The sequence below is a fragment of the Leptosomus discolor genome, chromosome 14, assembly GCF_034619465.1.
Source record: "Leptosomus discolor isolate bLepDis1 chromosome 14, bLepDis1.hap2, whole genome shotgun sequence".
NCBI classification, from domain to species: Eukaryota; Metazoa; Chordata; class Aves; order Leptosomiformes; family Leptosomidae; genus Leptosomus; species Leptosomus discolor.
Genome location: NC_141404.1, coordinates 13,416,374 through 13,436,439, shown reverse-complemented (window position 1 = coordinate 13,436,439; position 20,066 = coordinate 13,416,374).

Here is a 20,066-nt window from a genome sequence, read left to right as displayed (position 1 = left end):
CAAGAGGACAAATAAGCAAACCCCAAAACTGTCCCACTGTTAGCATAAGGTTCACCTTTCTGAAGTCCAAAGTACTGCAAGGTTGAGTTCGGGAAATTGTCTTGGACTCATGTCTACTCCTTGCAAAACACGTCAGCAAGAAAGACGATAGAAAGAGGCAAAAAAACCTAACAAAGGAGTAACAGTACGTCTAATGGCTATACAAAATTGATCTGTTTATTGGGTAGGTGCATCTAAGTTCTATGAATTTTACTGTCTGCCACCACACCTAGGGATATTTGACTTGAAAACTGATAACTCACTCAGGATAATCTTCCTTCACAGAAGTACATCCAGGAAGTTACTTCTTTGCACGGTATTGTGGATCTAGCTCCAGAGTACCATACAAATAATTGTCTAATGACTTTTTCTTGAGTGTTTTTCATAGTGCACCATATTTTCCCTGCAGAAAATATAATTATGTAAATAACTATTATCAGACTACAGTGTGCAGCTAAAAAGTGTACGATGCATTGTATGATCACATATTTGTATGATAAATCTCTCTCTGTAAAAGATAAAAATGAATATTGAAACTCTAGTGGTTTATTTATATCTGTTTCTGTGCACTTATCACCTATGGTATTTTAACAATTTAGAGATTTGTTATACCTGATATAGGCTATTCAATGTGGGAAATAGTAATGTTTTGCGTTCAGAGCTCCCAAATATGGAGGCTGAAACTGGTGATGCATCAGTGCTTTTGATTTCAGCTTTGACTGTCACAATGTTATTCCCTCAGGAAGGATTCCTTTAATTTTCTTGGGAAATCAAATAAGATAACAGGAATAAATAATCTGTTGTGCTTTTTAGCATTACTGATCTCTAAAACACTGAAAAGAAAAAAAATTCCTAATCTTTCATCTTTTTGTATTCTAAATTGCTGTTTCACTTTCTTTAAAACAACATTTAGTTATCAGTCTAGAGTATGTGCTATTTCCTCAAGTTAATTTGGAGGAAGAAGAATGCATTTTTTTGTGTTCTGCTTTCATCAGCAACTAATATTGAAAAAATAAAGTTGAGAAAAATTGATGTTTAGAACAATTCAGTCAATTCACAAACTCAAAGTTCATCCTACTGTAATGTACTTCAAAATACCTTGCTGGACATAAATCAAACTTGTTCCTAAAAGGTTTTGATCAGCATACTCTATTGAAGCAGACTTAGGATGTCTGGGTTTATTTTCAGTAAAACTAGATTACGAAATTTAATTTAGTAACTATTCTTGCTAAATACATTTATCAGTTATTTTGAGCATAATTATTGAGTGAAATAGATGTTGTAGACTAAATCTCAATTCTCAACATTAATTTTTCTAAATAAGAACTCACGGTAGTTTCCCGGATCTTAAACTTTTATGATTTGATGCAATCATGTAGTATTCACAGATTTTTCTTCTCTTCCCTTTTCCTCTCCCCCAGCATGCCTTTAAGATATCTCTTGCTACTCTTGCTTTTTCTAAAGTGGCCAAAAGTGGCATTTCAAACTGACCTGCATAATTCCCTGCTGATTCAGAATGAGCCAGGTGATTGCAGTGTCCTGTGGGCTACTTAATGAGCAGTCCATCACATAGCCACATCACATTCATGGGTCAGACTCTCACGAGTTCTTATCTGGTTTTGGCATGGATTGCTGATTCTTTTTGAATGACCCTACCCATGTGAAAACAACGACATATATGAATACATGGTTGTTAGCTAATGCTTTTGCAATGGTTTATAAGCTGCACTTCTGTGGTAGAGGAAATAGGATAAATTGCATGGAACCTCAGAACATCTTGACAGAAAGCCTCTTCTACAGTAAGCCTGAAACGTAGCTTCTCTACGTAATTCTTCTACACTAAGCAAAATCTAAGAGATTATCACAATATTCTTGTCATCTATACTAAGCAAAATCTAACATTATCACAATATTCTTGTCTTCCTTTGGCACGTGCCACTCAATTTTATTGAGTTCTCTATGAATCTAACCTGAATTAATCTGCATAAATAAACAGGTACTCATAGGGCAGTCATATTTCTGATGGCAAAAAAGAAATGAAACCTCTCACTGGCCTCCTTTGACTGTCAACCCAGCCCCTTCACATGGCTCTCCATATGTTATTCTGGTTGGCTATAGGAAATGTCTCAGTCATGAAGTACCTGGACACATTTACCAAAATTACATCTGGAAAGAACATTGAATGCATACCGTGATGACGTCCATGAAAAATTAGATTCGTAGTAGCTGTAGACACACTCCTGTGTGTCCAAACCTGTATTTCATATTCTGTGTGGGTCTGTGGAAAAATGAGGGCAAGTAACTTGCCAAGGTCACCTAATGAACTCTCACAGTTGATATTAAAATTCAGGAACTCGTGGCTCCCCACATCTGTATTCAGTTTATCATCCGTGGTATCCTTTAATCATTATACAGTCTTTATTTTTGCATCAGTGTGCTCTATTTCAGCAATTAATATTGACTATCCTGACTATGCTTCACTTCTGTGCGAGGTTAACAGATATTTATTGCCAACTCTCATGAGAACGTGACATGAGTTCATGACCTAAGCAGAGAGGTCTTCTGTGGCAAGACATGGTCTTTCCAGGTCTTCCTTTTTTGTTACTTTATATTTTTTTTCTTTGCTTTCTGTTCACCTTTTTCTATTTTTCTTGACAACTTTGATGTCAATTGGGTTGATAGGTCAAAGTGAGCAATAGCCTTTCTTGTCTTCTGACAAAGCATGTCACCTATGCAATATTCTTAGACGTTGGTGTGACCTGCAGCAAATGCAGATCTTTGGAACTGTGTTAAAACTGATCAAAAATTTTGTCTTGAAGTATATATTATTTAGAAGATAGTTTTTACTATATAACTTCAATGGCTTTATTTGTTTCATTGTTAATGTTACCTTCTTAATGTTTTTGGCACATTTTCTGTCAGACTCCCTTTTGAAGTTTGCTCTCTGCTTATGTATCAGTACCTGAGTTCTGACAAGTTTCAGATCATGGTAAAGGCTGGGTTTTTTGTTATTGTTTGGTGAAGTTTTTTTGACTGAAGATTTTGTCCGGGGCGTGATGCATGATAAAGATACATGTTGTTGCAGCAGTCTGACTGTGCATATATACTTTTGAAAGCAATTGAAACTGTAAGAGAAATCTAATGGGGAAAAGGAGGAAATGTGCAAGGTAACTGCATAACAGTGTTGCTTTGTTTACGAAATCTCAGTTTATAGGTATCCTCCAGACGCATATATACTAAAAGCCAGAGCATTCAAAAATAGCTACAAATAATTAAATATCCAACTTCAGATATCTTAAAGGTGTTTTATTTCTACTGGGATCCATTCTTAGCAAATCAAATCCTTTAAAGAATTCTGACAATACACTTTTGGAAAACTTGAACCAGTTGAAAAAAACAGGCTAAAAGCTTTTGTCTCTTCTGGCAGCAACTCAGGTGCTTCCCCTTGTATGACAGAGTTGTACATGTGTATGTGATATTACAATAGGATTTAGAATATTTTCAGTGACCTTACTGCATCATGTATGTGAACTAATGATTAAATTATACCTTTGCGGACTACCAGTGGCACCAGCTCTTTCCCAAAAGAACAAATTCTGTCAAGATACAAAGGAGTTTGTGTATATTTCCCTTTAGTCTTAACAGCAGTTAATCTATGTGGGTGGACACTCTGGGGAATATATTTCTTACTCGTGTGATTGGGTTTTTTTGGGATTTTTGAAAGAACAGCAAAATGTAAGTTTTTTTTTTTTTTTTTAAAAAAAAAACAGTTTAGGAAGGTTTTTCAACTAATTATTCTATTTCACTGGTTTCTTATTGTCACATTGAAGTTTCATGGTTCTTTCAATGACTTTTTTCTCTTCAATGACTCAGTTTTGTGCCCAGCCCTTGTAGGTTTAACAGCTGTCCTGCCCTTATAGAGTCTTGGATTAGCCAGGTTTACACAGCAGCATGAGAGTGTGCTGGGTGCCTCCAAGTCTTCTCTCTGGAAGTTGTCAACACACAACTCTCTTAATAGAAGGAACAGCAAAAATAGGAAACACAACAGCATGATGAACAGGCTGCATGTTTAAATAACATCTTACCTCATGTTTGATTTTTCCCCTAGAAGTTCAAAAAGAGTTAATTGCTGTGTGTTTCATACTGTGCATGTGTGTTTTCTTTTGAGATGCAGTGGTCTAGGTTGACTGGCTCCTCAAAGTACTGCACTGATTTCTTCCATCCCCTGAACAGGAGGAGAGTTTTTTGCCTGTTTTAATTCTGCTCAGTCTCAGCCTGGCAAACTATCCTAAATTTACCACAACTAATAGGCCAAGTAATTATTGTTTTTAACAGCTTGTTTACCAGGAGATGTTTTATCTAGATGCATCTAAATTGTTCTCTTTTAACTGCCTTTTCCCAAATCAACCCATAGAGGAAATTAAGGGGTTTTTTTATTGTAAATATTCCCATGACCTGGTCTAACCACAAGGTATTACTGGATTAATGAGGATCATTCCCATGTCCTTCATTTCAGTTTACATCATTAGAAGTATATAAGTAGCAGATAAAGAAAAAAAATAATCTAGTGCATTCTGTCTGGAAGTATTTAAATTTAATTTAGAAGATTAAGCATACCTGTTCCAACAGCAGAAAGCATTTTGTAGTAATGAATTGTTAGCAATAGCTAGAGAAGGACCAAAGGAAACATTTTTACTTGACTCACAATGAATAATTTTGCCTTACTGCTAGTTTTCTTCTTGAAATGTAAGCCAGAGATATATTTCATCATTAACCTTTTGAACTGGGCCAAGTATAATTGGCAATTCTCCTGCAACATCCATTTGTCTGTATTATGCCGTTCCTTTTATAGAAGAAATAATTGTAATTTTTTTCTGTGTACAGTTTTTTTTCAGCCAACCTTTGTAAGGGAACAGAAATATTATAAAGCCCCCCAATGATATCCTATTCCATCTAGGTTTGCCTAACAACAATTTGTGGTTGTGTATAAAAGTATTTCAACATGTTTAATAGGAAGGAGTAGTACAGTTGAGAAATTCTGTTTAGCAGATTGGATTTTTACCCTTGTCTCTTCTTATGTGTGGCGACAAGGTTCTTAGAGATGCGTTTGCTACCTCTTAACATACCATAACACACAACAGAGTCTTGAAAGCTGTGCTATGACATACACCTATTTTGTCTGAAATCACCCACTGTCAGTAATAACGCCCTCTGTTTACTGAAGAGCTAATCAAAAATTTGGCCAGCTGTAACTGGAATTGCCTGTTAATATCTTAGCTGTCAACCTGCAAGTATATCTTTTTGACAGTATATTTTCAGGAATATATATGACATAGTAACAGATAACAGAATAGCCTTAACATCTGGAGAAGAGACTAGCTTCAATCAAAATGAAGGATGATATGTTTCAGTACTTTTATGACAAGTGGGAGAAGATTTCAGAGAAGGGCTACACTAAGATTTTTAATGGCCTTTACTTACTGAATCAGTATCTTTTTTTCCCCTGTTGGTTGCTTGCTGATTGCTGAATATTTGCCTTTTGCCCCTAATCATTATTTAATACATTTAAAAATACACCATCAGGGATAATTTTTATGTCTCCTATTAGTTATGCTTCTGCTGAGTGTACTGTTCACTAGTGGGTACTAGCGTGCTGTCTTACTGTAGAAATGACACAAAAGGGGCACACATTTTCATTAGAAATGCAATTATCAGGCTGGTGGTTGATGGTTTACTGCTCCTTTGGCCCACAATTTATTATGTAAGACAGAAACTGGAATAATATGTTTTGATACATCTGCCTCAGTCCAGCAAACTTTTAAAGACCATGGGTGTTCTGCCCTTGACCTCCTCCTGAGCTGAATATAGAGTACTTAGCTGGTGGAATATCACTAGCATCTTGAGATGTACAGATAAAAGCCATTAGAGTGGAATTTAATATTACCACTTTTAGCTTTGCTTTCATTACACAGTGAAATACTCTTTTGGTAGTATATATGCCCACTTTTGACTTCTCAGATCTCTGAATTAAATCCAGGCTAAATTGTTACTCTTGGAAAGCATCTGTTATAAAGATGCTGTAGCGGTGGCCTCTGAACTTTATCATTTTTTCTTAAAAACTGAGAGTGAAGTGACTTAGAGCCCCATAAATATATCACTTTGAGAACCCTCAATCTTCGTATAGTCTCTTTTGAGATTTCAGATTATTTTCCGAAAGACGGTATATGCACCTAAAAGATGAAATAGTATGCTATCACAGCTGTGGGACAGAGAAAAGAATTGGAAGGGTAAAAATATGAGGTAAAGACAGCATAATAAGTAAAAAAAGGAAACAAAGAAAAACAAACCAAGAAAAACAAGTGATGCAAAAACCCCAGTTACTCACCACCAGCTGACCAATGTCCAGCCAGTCCCTGAGCAATGGCAGCCCTGGGACATTTTCCCCTCTCCCAGTTTATAATACTAAGCATGACATTATATGGTATGGAACATCGCTGTGGTTGGTTTGGGTCAGCTGCCTCAGCAGTGTCCCTTCCCAGCTTACGCACCCTCACCTACTTGCTGGTGTGGCAGTGTGAGAAACAGAAAAGGCCTTGACGCTGTGTAAGTGCTGTTCAGCAGTAACTAAAACATCCCTGTGTTATCAGCGCTGTTTTGGTCACAAATCCAAAACATAGGTCTATATGAGCTACTATGAACAAAATTTATTGTAGCCCAGCCAAAATTAGTACAATCTCCATCCCTTATTCCATACCATTTCCATCATGCTCAGGTTCCACGCTATCCAGTACATCCTCCTTACCCACCTTCTCCCTTAGTCTTTGGGCCACCATAGGGTTGGGTCCATAAAATGTCCACTGAGTTCATTTAGTCCAGGACCTTGGGCTCCGTCTGTTATGATGGACCCTCAGGACAGGAAAGGTATTGTGCTGTGTGAGGTTAATGGACACCAAAGCCAGCTCAGGTTGGGTCGCTGCTGCATTTGCAGTGCTTCTTGTGAGGCTCACCCTCCAGGGGTTCCTCGCCCCTGCTTTGGTGTGGACTTATCCATGGACCACAGTCCCTTAGGGCTGTACTGCTCCAGCATGGACTTGCTTATTCAAGGGTGACAGTCTCTTCAAGGCTGTGCCTGCTGCAGTGTGGACTTACCCACAGTCACTTCCAGGTGTACCTTCACTTATGTGGCCTTATCTACTGCCACAGACACTTTGAGGATGCCAAGAAATGCAAGTCTCAGTTTACAGTGCCCTGCTGCTGCTTTCTCCTGGAGAAAAGGGAAGGTAGGAGGAAACGCAATTTTTATTTTCTGTTTTCTGTCAGATGTCCTTCCCTTAGTAAGGAAAGTAAGTGTTCAGACATTGAATTAGCTCATCAGTTACAACGGTTTGGTTTAATCCATGAGAGTAGCTGGATAGCAGCATAGTGCATATATAACAGAGTGCTGTCATACAGAAAATAAGCTTCCTATTTAATACGCTGTTGTATGGAAAAGAAACAATTTCTTCAAAAAGATTTTAACTGTCGGAACAAATCCAGACGTGATGTGTGAATCCAGGTTGTTGGCCTTGGTATACATCTGACTTAAAAGGCCAGTGGGAAGTAAGAATAAATATTTTTTTATCCATCCAATTATGTCCTTTTTTGCTTTAAAGCTGCAACTGGAATTTGTCAGGAATTAACTTCTTACATGAATAGAAATAAGACTTTCAGCATTTTTATGACCCTCTTTACAGAAGACTTCGTGTTTTGCAAATTAGAATGCTTCAGTATAGTATTATTAGAGAAACCAGAACACTAAGATTTAATATTAATTTAAAACTAATTAGATTAGGAATTTTAGATTCTTAACTTTTGTTGACTTGTTGCAATAAATTTCCATTCTCCTGCCTTGTAGAATTCCAAACTTTTAAAAGAGTCTGAAATTGAGCCTCTAGACATTAAAGCATTGGTTTAGCCAATATTGCACAGAAAGTCCATGGCCAGACTGAGAAGAGAAATTGTAATCTCACTTGTTGTCTTCAGACTGCTTCATCACTGTTGGAAAGTAGTTAGTGTTTCAAAAATATTCTGTCAAATTTGTAACACGGGAAAAAATGAGAAAACGAGACTTTATCTTAACACCTTCAAATAAGGTCAGGGACACCAGTTATTTTTCTGCTAAAATATGTCATTTTGTATTGTTGTTGAGTTTAGCTGTATCTGCTAGAAAGCGATACAGATACATTAAGATTATTAATCTAATAGGCATCCTACTGTACGACATGTCTGCAAACAATTAGTGTTTTATGTAAATGTAAGTATGCAAGCAGAAATACCAGGCTGTGTGCTTCTCTGCCTCCTAGGATAACCCTGTGCTCCTCAGCTGGTACTTACTATTTAAAATGCTATGATAATTTCTCATTGTGTTACTTGACAAAGGCAGAAAGAATACTTCCAGAAAATGCATTAGAAGTCTTTTTTCAATATGTTTGGTTCCAAGACGGCATTAACTCCACTGAATAGTGAAAGTAATGGGGATCACTCAGCCTGCCTTAAGGCCATGACAAAATTATAATCTGTTTGTTGATAATTCTGCAGCCCTGTGAAGCATTCTCATTTGCTCCATAAACTGTACTGAAGAATAGCCTTTTTTGCAGTAGCAATATACTATCTTCTCTATGTTTAAATAGGGTATAAGTAGTTAAAATAGAAAACAGCCTAAATACAATAGCTTCTTAGGATATTGCACACCCATCAAAGTAAAGTGGAACCCAACAGGTCAATAGTTAAATACCATTAAAAACAGTTTTGAAAAAAAAAAATCATAATTGACTTTGCCATATGCTTCATTTTCTTACTACACTATCTTCAGAGTAAAACACAATCACTGTTCATAGAGAAGCTAATTATCCACTGTCAGTTAAGCCCTCAATAAGTGACCTCTTGACAGCTGGTAATAAGTCCCAAACTCCATTGCAAATTGCATTAAAATACATGTTTATCCACTGGAGAAAGATGGGGAGCACAGATCATGTGTTCACCAAACTCTACAGATAGCAACAATTGCCTTCTTCAAGACAGCTTTCCTTGCACGCCTTGCTTCAATTTTCAATTTTCCTCTTTTCTGACTACTTAAGACTTGCACATTTCAAATGAAATGTGAAAACATGGCTTTGGCTTTTGTACCTGTCTTCAGTGAATATATGAAACTATGCTCAGACAGCCTGGTGATTTTTGCCTACATGTTTGTTTAAAGTTGCCTTTTTGTATAGTTTCCCTGAGAAACTGCAGGTGTTGACTAACATTTGTTAAAGCAGGAAACAAGGGATGTAGGAAATGGGAGAAGAACTGATTTGAAATTCCAATAGAACACTGGTATCAACTCTTCCAGGTTATAAAAGTGTTCCATCTCTAAGGTTTAGACCAGAAAGAAGCAATCTGTTTCCCAAATGAGCTCTATTTCACCTGCAAACTTTGTTTTCCTCATGCTTTGATCTGCCCTGAGGGCCAGTATATACTGTTCTTGAAGTTTTTTGCAATGTAACTACTGTAAGAACTACTTTGTAGATGAAGTTTTGAAAGTCAAAATTAATTTAGCTTTGTTCCATTATCACAAAAAAAAACCCAAACCAAAAAGCTAGTGAGTGACAGAGAGAGGAAAACAGAAATACGGTGAAAAGGTTTTTATGGCTGTTCTAAATTTAAAAAAAAAAAAGTAATAGTGCTTGATTTGGGAGAAGGAGGACACAATCACCTTACTTTAATTGTATAAAATCATGTGATAAAATTAAAAGAACAGGTTAAATTCCATGCAAGTTCTAAATGGCAAGTGAATGTGACAAGTCTTGGACAACTTTCTGGTGACTACTTCTATCTTGTTCTCCATCACAGAATTATTTAAGGTCTTTGACATTATTGTACACAAAGGAGGAAATTAAAATGTTTCTAGTGATTGTTCCTCCTTGACAGGCAACCACATTTTTCAGTGTTTTTAGTTAGTGTTAAAAGACTGTTGTATAGCAGTGAATCAATAGATGATTGGTGTAGCCTTTTCTTTTAACTGTCATCATCTCCACTATAGACAGATCGAATCTTTTCTTCTTTTTTGTTTTGGTGCTTAACAAAGGAATTGCTATGAAAATGGAACAGTCTTTAGTTTGCTCCCTTTTTTTTTTTTTTTTTTTTTTGTTCTCATCACATTGGTGTCCACATCCATCTATCACTACTGTAATGTAGACTATTTAGTACACCTTCTTAGTAACTACCTCTGCATGATAGAAGCACCAGATTTGAGAGTACTTTTCATTTCCTGAACAACTGGAATATTTCTGAGTAGATGAATAAATGAATTCTGTAAGTAGGAGACACAGATAAGATAGTGATATTATAAGAACCTTGAAAATAATTCTCTTAATGCTCCTTTTAGATTTAATTAAACTATATATTCCATACCTGCTTTCATGGTTTTTACATACCCCAGACTCATGCTTTACTTGTCTTTCTACCAAGTGCTGTGCTGAACAACAAATAGTAAAGATAGTAGCAATATAATTCCTACCATCTTAAGAGGTAACAGCAAAATAACTGTGTCAGTAAGTACTGGCTTAACAATTTTGTCATTAAGGTCCAGAGAGTTTCCAATAATTCCTCTGGAGCAGCATGTGCTTCTCTGTAAGATCAAGTGGGTTATCTAATCTTTTCCTTTCCTTGTCTGATCCAAGACAAATTTTGCAGTGCGTCTGGATATTTTTGTGGAGTGCTCTGTGTGTTCAAAAGACAGATCTCTGATCTTTCTGTAAAAAATACAACCTATGAAATCAAATGTTTCTGGTGAAGATTTTCATCTTGTGCTCTGGGAAGTAAGTAACGTCTGTCGCTCTATTGGGATAAATGCCCACATTGCAAAGATTGTGCTGACTCATTACACAGATGTATCCACGCACCGAATGGCAGCCAGCTGTGCTCTTTGGATATAGTGCCAGAAACAGCAGCAAGGGGAAAGGAGGGGCAGAAGACAGCCCTTCCATCACACTGTGCAGGATGTGGGATCTGAACAGTTAGTATGTTGTAAGTATTTAGTATTCTACTAAGTGAGCTCTTCCCTTAGGATCAATGTAAGATGAATGCTATGTCTAGAAGGAAGCACTATTTATTCCCAAGAAAAGAAGTTCAGCCTCACAGTAATACACATTTTTCATTTTGCAAGTATAGTGCTGTTTTGGGGGATATAACAGAGAGAGGTCCTAGGCAAAGAAAACCAAATTCTTTAAAATACAGATTGCTGTGATCCCATTCTTCCACAACCGCATGTTTTCCCTTTCTAGCGAATTTCCTTTAATGTGTTTTAGTGGTTTGTATAGTTCCTACTGTTGTTTTACTGAAATGATGATCACTTACTGAGAGATGAGACTTGCTCAGACAAGAGGAGAGTCTGTGTGCCCATTCTTGATGTGGCCTGCCCAGGTGGGTGGCCATCAGTAGCATCCTTCTGAGCTTGAGTTACAGAAAGAAAAGGACCAGCTTTAGAAAGACTGCAACTGTCAAGGTGTACTCAAGAATTTAGTGCAGGACGACGTGACTGCTACCTCCAAATCTAGTCATCTTGAAGTTCATGTGATTCTGCAACTTCCTAATGCCTAATCCAGTAGTGTCACCTGGATCTGTTTGTCCAGCCGCAAAGGAAGATTACTCTGCTTCACTGTTTTACTTACTTTCATTCCTACACACTTACGTGCACAGAGGTTGAATCCCTTTCAATGAAAAATGCACTTGGTTTAAACTACACACTTGTGACCAGTGCTTCAGTAGTAACATCTTTACGTTTGATAAAATTTCTTTCATCTGGGAGGTTTTGAAAACTGCTTACAATCATGAAGGCTACAAATTATTTGTAAACAAGACCTTACTACTTGCAAACTTAGATGTTGTTTTGTAAAGTAAGATAGATTGAATTATTACAGTCAAATTCTTAATGTTACTCTTGTTTACAACACACTTCCCTTAACAATAAATCTCCAAGCCCTTGGGCACTTTCAATTACTGCATCTTCCTAGCTTAGCAAAAGAACTCATAAACCTCTCTTTCTGTCATACTGTTTTGAAAGATCTTTGTATGTAACAAAGACTGTGTTGTCTGACAATGCTTATATTAAGAAAGACTTATTAAAAAGATAACTTGTATGGTTCACCTATCTTTGCCTGTGACCATGGGAAAGAAGGTAAACAGAGGTTACTGCAGGAAACTTGGATCTTCCTTCAAAATTTATTCTTATGCCACGTGAAGAATGAGTAGGAAATACAATGGAAGTAAATCTTTAAAACTTATTTAAGATTTTTGTGAATTATTCTTGGTATAAACTCTTTCAAATGTGCAGCACCAGAGGATTTTATGGCATTATTTGAAAGGTATCATGGTTACATAGTTTCTTAACCTACACAGATGGCAAAGAACGATTCACTCTCATTTTGCAGATGTAAAAATGAGGTGTGTACAGGAAATAAAATTCAAATTTCCCAACTGCCCTTTTCTTCTATTGAGATCTAGGAAAAATATGGGAAATGTAGCAATCACAGCTGACAACTCCTAACAGTTTGTCCTTATAATCTGTGTGTGTTTTCATTATAGATGAAGATCACAAGAGGCATCATGAGTTTTGAATACAAATCATCATTAAACCACCAGTGAGTTAACAGAAAAAACTAGGGAGAGGAAAAACCTCACAAAACCAAAACTGTGCTGAGAAACATCGTGTTCCAAGTTTCATGAACACAGATAACAAAAAGTAATTTCTGAAATTTGTGCTTAGAAGCATACATCGATACAGTAAATAGACTGAGTTGCTAGTGGAAACTGGAGATGTTTGTGATTTCTGAAAATTGGTCCAGCTACCTAAATGTCTGTTAGAAAACTAATTTTAGGAATGGTAGTTGGAAAACATTGATGAATATTGCCAGTGTCATATTTAACTGTTAAACAAGTAATAGCATATAATCTTTTATGCCTCAGTGTAAAAATATTCCTTAAAATAAATATCAATAAAAATATATGAAGCATACAACTCTATCACAAAATAACTATAATCCCATTTCATAACAGTAATGAATGTGCTGCAGCAAGCTTCACTGATTAAAAACTTTTTGTGCCAAGTTTGTTTCCTGTTTATCAAATGGGATGTAAAAGGCAGACTGCCTTTCTATATGGTGTATTAACGTGTAAGCTTTACTTCTGGAAGTAAAGAGTAAGTGAGCTCTGGCACGGTGTGTTGATCACCGAAAATAGGGCTCGGGAGACCACAAAGTCCATTCCTCTGACTCAGGACAGAGGTAACAGGATGCCAATAGCTGTACCTGTTGTCGTCTTTGCCATCCCAGTTTCAGTGTTACTGGAAAAAAGGCCTTTCATTGATATTTGGCTTGCTTTGGCATATTGTTGTATTTTCCAAAATCTGACGTGTTGTGAGATTTGCCATGCACGTTTCATATGTTGACTCCTATAATACTGCAGGTAGTTAGTGTCATATTGTGATACCAGAAATAAATGACAGATTAGAGTAAAGACTTATGGAATTCTGTCATCATATTCTTTGCTTTGCTGAAGTTAAAAAAAAAATAGAAAAGTTAATATAAATAATTCTGGAATCTATGGAAATGGTAATGTTAACAGTTACATCTGCAGTAATACATATGTACTTCTGCCATGTGGAACTACAGGGCTTTCTTGTGCACAAGTAATGTCATTAGCTTGCTTTTAAAGATTGGACTAAAACGAATGCTTCATTTTCCAGTTCTCTTTGTTACATTCTATGCAATTGAATTATATGGACAGGTAAGCCTGTCCCAGTATACATGGATTGCATAGAATCATAGAATATCTCAAGTTAGAAGGGACCCATAAGGACCTCAGATCTGGCAATCTGAGTCAGACACTGTTTGAGTTGAAACGTTCCTGGCTCAGATCCTTAGATCTATTTGTGAGGTGCTTTGAGAAGGTAGAGGGGACAATTTGAGAAAAACTGTGGCTTCAGGGACAGAGAATTTAAAGAAATTATGGAGGACAGGTCCTGCAATTAACTGTGTTTGAAAGTGTTGCTAGAAGTAACAGTTTTTGTAACGTAAGAGTTAAAGGAAGATGAAGACCTGAGAAGAGAGTTGCATTGTTCATTGTAAAATCAGGCTGTCTGTTTGTTTAGTTTATCATTGCTGCTGTGGTGTCTATGGCCTATTTGTATTCTTCCCCTGCCCTGCACTGCTCTTCTGCTGCACTGTTCAGGCCTCCTGACAATTATAGTCTAATATCAAGACAAATTCTGAAAGTATTGGGCCCAAGTTCTTTTATCAGTTATTATTTATATTAGCTTCCCAATGAATTGAAATGAATTAAAAATACTTTCTCCTCATGTACAAAACAAAGTTATCACACATTCGCAGAGTTCCTAGTTATGGTACTACCTGGACCTTATCAAAATGCAATACACCAGAGTTCTCTTTCCTCTTGAAGACCCTTCATCCCAAATGATGCCAAATCAGCCATGAAAAGCCCAGCCACAGTTGTCAGCATCACTTATCCTATGCTTAGAAGCAGCGCCATGGCCTGTAGGCAAAGGAAATTTGAGCGCCCTTTCTTGTTCCTCCCCTTTCTTGTGACAAAATTGTTAAAACCAGTGTATCTCTATGAAACACTGTAGTTTCAATGAAGTAGCATATTTTGGCTAAAGAGAATGTTGATGAAATTTTTCAAGCAGCTGGTATAGATTGACAGTCTCAGTTAGTAAAAGGGGGCCACGAGTGAGAGTAAGGGGTACAGGACTGGGATAATGAGTCTTTGCAGTGAACACTACTTTACAGAGGCATTGGTTAGAATGTTGCCTGACCTCTAAAACACAGTAATCATCTGCCTCTGATGCAAGTCCTTTTCAGAGGGAAAACATTCATACGTTCACTGTTGCCTTTCATGTTATGCATAGAGTAGGGTAAGGATAAATTTTGTTCTTTCCCACTTATTTAAGGAAATTGATCTTGTGTAGAACTAAAGGTGTTTTGTAGAATTATTCTTTGTCAAGAGAATGTGTCTTACAGTATGCTGTCTAAGGTATATACACCTGTTATTCTGGGGTCCATGCCTGCTAAAAATGCTCCCCATCTAAATTCTTGAATGGAAAAAACTACTATTTTCTAAGGCCAGCTATATGAGTGGAAATCAAATTCATAAGCAGATCACTTTATGACTATAAATTCTTAGGGCATTTAGCAACATTTTAAATTGAATATTAGAAGAATTAAAATTCCTTTGGCGTTAATTTTGATAATATGTATTAGGATCTATCACCCATTCCAGAAAAAAAATTGAAAGATGGAAGGTGTTCTTTAGTGCTACAGAAAATAACATTTTATTGCAATAGATTTCATAGAATTTTTTTAAAAAAATATCAAACTGGACAATGGCAGGGAGGGAAGCGGATTTTGTTTTTACTAGATAAATTAAAATGCTGAATCTTTTAACAAAAAATATAATCCAGATATCCTGCGAGCTTCATGTTCACATTTACTCACAGCTACCACCTCTTGGGATGAGTAACATAGGACAACAGTTCCAGCTGTAGAAAGCTGAAGTTAAACCTTCATGAAATCAAATCTTAGCCATTTCTTCTTCTTAATAACCTTCTAAGGAACAGCAAGACATTTGCCTTTTCAAATAACTCTCTATTTAATAGTAAGACATGAAAAAACATTAAAAAAATTAATAACTGCCAAATTAATGCAATTTCCTACATTTGTGTTTAGTAGCTGAAGACAAGCTAAACAGCTAAATAGCTGTCTAACCTAAGCAGAATGAAAAAATAGTGTGCAAAACCACCCTTTAGTGAAAATGTCTCCCACCAATATCAGACATAGTAGTAGGAATCAAAACTGAAGGAACTAATTTAAAATACATTCCAATTTATTCGTATTAGGAAGTCAAATGTTCTTGGATTTCAGAGCTTAAGTGCACCTGAGTATATGAGTGGTCAAAAGCAATTTGTTGTTGACGTGACTGGATCAAGGCAGTTTTGAAGTCACATTACATCTTTTTTTCCCTGCTTTAGATATCCCACTAATGATCGACTCTAAAGAACACTGGAACCAGTTTAATTTTTGATTATGCAGAAAGAAGTCAACTTGACGATAGTTGGCTGGGTTGCACCTGGAGGGCTTAAATAGCCGTAATTTGGTTTAACCAAGTGAAATAAGCAAGCCTGTCGTGGTAGAGGGAAAAGACTACACCCTAGTTTGACAGCATCCTTTGTCTGCTAGAGGGGCTTTGCAAAATAATAGCATAGTTCTGGCCACTTTGAGATTCACACTCTTATTGATGGTCCTCCTCAATCTTTGTAGCTGTACGTTTCTTTCACATACTCTGTTAGCCTCTGAGAATGTAATAGTTGTCTTTTGTATCATTTCTGAAATGAAAACAAAATCTTCCTGATTTCTTAGAGTATCTAATTTGTCATGTCTCATATGCAACTGCCACGTTAAAGAGGTAAGTATGTGGATCTGAATCATTATTAGTGTTTTGGACAATACTTTCACCGATTTCCTGAAGTTTACTGATATTTAAAATGTAGTATAATACACTGGATATGGGGGTCTTCCACTGTAAATTTTAATAAGCTGTGAAACCAGTGGGAACCATACTCTGGGCAAGAAACCCTTTTTGAAGAAGAACATTAAAAACTTGCCTCTATCTCCAGTGAATGGATGCAACATGGACAGATCACCAAAAATCTGAAATACAGCCTTTTTTTTGGTAGTATATTCTGTCTTCAGCAGCAGTACACACAAACACCATTTACTGTAAAGATAACAAGTAGGATAAAATAAGATTTATTTTTTTTTCTGAATTGGAATTTTGCTAGTTATTTTGGCGAAAAGAGTTTTAATCTTTAGTATGAATTCAGTCCATTTATTTTATTGTGGTAGGACACAAATACAATAGGACATTAAAATTATTATGCCAGGTAAATGTTTTGTTGCTTTCCATGTATTTTGAGTCATATCAGTATTAGTGCAGTAAGTACAATAATCATAAAGCATTCAACAGGCTTACAATTTTATAATGAACTTAATTAATATAAAATCAAACCTAAAGCTCAGCAAGCTACTCATCCAGCAACAAGATCATTTTCGTGAGCAGCAAGATACAGATGATCACCTTTTTGATATTCATTATATAGAGGATCTGTTTTCATTCTGGACGTTAAATCTCTGATCAGCCTTCTCACATAGAGAGCACCTGAGGAAGAATGTAAGTGGGTTTTCTAGGACTTACACAGATGTGGCTCAGAAAATACCCATGGGAGAATGTTGTCTAAAAACCTAATATCTGAAAACAAGAACCTAAGTTAGTCACGCTTTAACACTTGCTTTTTGGGTCTCCTGTAACTGTAAAGAAAGCCTAGGGAAACCGAGCAGAATTTGGCAGTACAGGTACCTCCAATTCACAAATTCACACTGAGCTCAAATTTGGCCAATAACCAATGGATTATTCTTTTTCCTTTGGTTGACAATTTGCATACTAAAATAAAAAACGAGGCCATCTCACAGAAAAGAAAGAGAAAATCAAATAATTTATAGACTGAGTAACTGAGTTGCACAGAAGCCTATCAGCTGTTTTTAACCAAGTAATAAAAGCTGTAAGAGCATTTGACTTTTGGGTGTATGATATCCCTAGGCAAAGTATCGCACATGCATTCAATTAGCTTTTGCAGCACACTAATTTGAGTTTATGAAGCATATTGTCCCTACAGCAAAGAAATGCTGCAGGGCTATTGTAGAGTAGCGTGCACCACAGCCTTACATGATTAATGAGTTTTTATTATGACTGCTAGCCTACACAACCAGGTTTACAACTTATCCAGATTCAAGGTCTAAGTGGCCAGTTCTTCCTGTGCTTTATGTCAACACTTGAACTTTCCTTTATCTGAAATGTGAAGTTTATTTGAATAGAAACCAACTTTAGCATTTAGGGACAAAAGAAAATACAAAAGAACTTGGTATAAAACTTGGGAATGGACAACATGTTTTGTGAAAAGGATTCTACAAGAAGTAGTTTTTTAATTAGAAGGAAGGGTGTAATTTTCATTAAGCAGCTCTGTATGATGGTATTAATCATGAGAAAAAAAACCTCAATATTATATTTATTTTAAAGTGAAGACTTTTAATATTAAACTGATGTTGGATTTTATTTATTTATTTACTTATTTAAGTATGTCATACTCACTAAAGCTGTATTAGTAACATCTTTCTCCTTTGGTCTACATTTAAAATATAATTTTAAGATAAATTCTTTTCTTGCATTTTTTTTAAGCAAGTTGATTGAATTTCTTTTCCCTTTCTCCTGTTCCTGGAGTTTTTCTTGATTTCAAGAAACATAAATTGTCTATGCCTACCAGAAGAAAAGTCCATACCCCTTCTCTTTGTTACAGAAGGCAAGCATTTTGTATACTGTTATATATACCAGTTAACATGCCGTTGGTACTACTGTGTACCAACTAGGCATCCTTCTCAGAAAACACAATAATGGGAATCTGTGCTATCATGCACAAAGAAATGCACAAATAATTTTTTGTTCCTTACTTATACACATGAGCAAATCAAAGTCTAGATCTGCCTCTGGCTCAAGTTATGAAACTCTAAGTAAAAGAAAATATTAAGTCTTAAAGTATAAATAAAAAAGAAGTGACAATTAGCTTCAACAGTTATAGAAATACACAAAGAATCTACAGAAATTATATTTTTTCATATGTAGGCCAAGTATGACAAACTAAAAATATAACTCAAGGAAGATATCAAACTGTGAAGTTTACAGTTGCTCTGCTGTACTCAAAACGCAGCCTTTCTTTTTTCTCATCGCCTTTTCTTGCATATTATTGCTAAACTAAAGCAAGATGTGGAGAGTAATAGTCTTCTCATTGATTATTTTTCTCTTTAGCTAATGCGAAGAAGGTTAAGAGGAGTTAAAATATAATTAAATATATAAATGTAGCTTATAAGTAATATAAACATAAGGATAATGTAAACATAATGTAGAAATAAGCTATGCTAACTATAGTTAAAAAGTAGACAAGGTTGAGGTGGACTAGGCATTAAAAGTCCTCTATTGTTCCAGGCAAATCAGTCAGTCATTAAGTGGTTTTGGTCCCCACCCAGGCTGGGTCCTTCCCTCTACCTGCCAGGGGAGGTCTTACCAACTCATATGTACGTCATTGACAGTGTCTCAGAGATTTGTTTCGTTCACTGAAAACTTCAAACCATATAAAAGTCTTTTGAAGTCTTGCCATTGATTTTAGAGACAGTAGTGTCAGATCTTCAGTAGACATTTAACTGACACAGCTGCTCTCTCATTTAATTCTGTATACATTTTAGAGCTAAGTAAAAGCCATTCTTGAATAGAAAAGGAAAAACAGGAAGGGAATGACAAAGTCTCCATGGTCCAGAAAATACAGGCTTCTGGCTTTGAGGCTCAGCCACTTTGGCAAGAGAATAAAAGCAAAGGACTTGCTCATGTTTACAGGATGTAGATCCCAGAGTGCACTTTGCATCCCAACCACACAAAGGAAACAGCTGATCAGCAAAAAGCCTTCTGATAAAGCTATAAAGGCCTCTTGGCCTTTGTGTTTTGTTTCAGTGATTTTTCAAGTTATAGGAACTGTCTAAAACGTTTCCCCCTCCCATCTGGTAAAGCACTGATCAACGTGTGGCGTGGGGCAATGCCATTTGTTTTGCAGCCTTTTCACTGATGTACAAGTTAGCCAATACAGAACTGCTTTATTTGTCCCAAATGAATGTCATTTGCTAGAGCAGGCTGGCTAATTCACGCTGTGAATTAGATAATTTTGTTTCAGAACGCTCTGTCCTCTATTACAGCCTTATTCTTCCTGGTTTGTGGACTATTTCCTCCTCTTTCCCCCCCATGCCTCACATCTTTCACATTTAACTGGTTACACAGCTAGGAATATACCGTTTCAAAGATATAAATAATAATGAGCTCCTTTAATAAAATCAGACATAAGT